The sequence below is a fragment of the Chionomys nivalis genome, chromosome 5, assembly GCF_950005125.1.
Source record: "Chionomys nivalis chromosome 5, mChiNiv1.1, whole genome shotgun sequence".
Taxonomy (NCBI): Eukaryota; Metazoa; Chordata; class Mammalia; order Rodentia; family Cricetidae; genus Chionomys; species Chionomys nivalis.
This window is the reverse complement of record NC_080090.1, coordinates 113,833,957-113,835,257: the sequence shown is the minus strand read 5'-3', so window position 1 is coordinate 113,835,257 and position 1,301 is coordinate 113,833,957. Positions and strand designations below refer to the sequence as shown.

At 46.4% G+C, this 1,301-nt stretch overlaps 1 pseudogene; it reads left to right on the top strand.

Moving 5' to 3' along the window:
- The first annotated feature begins 217 nt into the window (after window positions 1-217).
- On the top strand, window positions 218-1,072 carry LOC130874196 (40S ribosomal protein S2-like; annotated as a pseudogene).
- The last annotated feature ends 229 nt before the right edge of the window (window positions 1,073-1,301 follow it).

Here is a 1,301-nt window from a genome sequence, read left to right as displayed (position 1 = left end):
AAGTTGTAAAATGACTTCATTACTAGCATTCTAGGGAAAACAACTTTGCTTCCCATTCTGTTGAACAAGTAAGCTATATGATAACAGTAGACACAAAACAAATTCTGAAAATCATTGTCATACTTCTGAAATATAAAACATAAAAGAAATGGACAATTTCCTGAATAGGTAAAACATACAAAAACTAAATCAAGCTTCTTCTTCTGGAAAACACCAAATGGCAGATGACGCTGGTGCAGTGCGAGGGCCGGGCAGACCCGCGGCCCAGGATTAGGAGGCCATGGCGGCTTCTGTGGAGGATTTGGCAACAGTCTGAGGGGCCGCAGTTATGGTCGAGGCCATGGCCGAGGCCTAGGCCACTGGGCTCGTGGAGGTAAAGCTGAAGACGAGGAGTGGATTCCTGTCACCAAGCTGGGACGCCTGGTTAAGGATATGAAAATCAAGTCCCTAGAGGAGATCTACCTGTTCTCCCTGCCCATTATAGAGTATGAGAATATTGACTTTTTCCTGGGAGCTTCCCTAAAGGATGAGGTTCTGAAGATCATGCCCGTGCAGAAGCAGACTAGGGCAGGCCAGTGGACCAGGTTCAAGGCTTTCGTCGCTATTGGGGACTACAATGGTCACGTAGGTCTCGGTATCAACTGCTCCAAGGAGGTAGCCACTGCCATCCGAGGGGCCATCATCTTGGCCAAGCTTTCCAAGAGGCTACTGGGGGAACAAGATTGGCAAGGCCCACACTGTTCCTTACAAAGTAACAGGCCGCTTTGGTTCTGTGCTGGTGCGTCTCACCCCTGCCCCCAGAGGCACTGGCATAGTCTCCGCTCCTGTGCCCAAGAAGCTGCTGCTGATGGCTGGCATTGATGACTGCTGCACATCAGTCAGGGGCTGCACTGCCACCCTGGGCAATTTTGCCAAGGCCACCTTTGATGCCTACAGCTACCTGACCCCCAACCTCTGGAAAGAGACTGTGTTCACCAAGTCTCCTTATCAGGAATTCACTGACCATCTTGTGAAAACCCACACCAGAGTCTGTGTTCAGAGGACCCAAGATCCAGCTGTGGCCATCACATAAGGGTTTTTATATAAGGAAAATAAAAGTGAATTAAGTCTGTTAAAAAAATTAAATCAAAACCAGATAATCAATTTAAATAGACCTGTAAGCCATAAAGAAATAGAAACAGTCATCAATGGTCGCTTAATCAACAAAAAGTCCAGGGCCATATGGTTTCGGTGCATAATTATTATAGAACTTCAAATAAGATAAAATTGTTCTACAAAATGGAAACAGAAAGAACATTGCC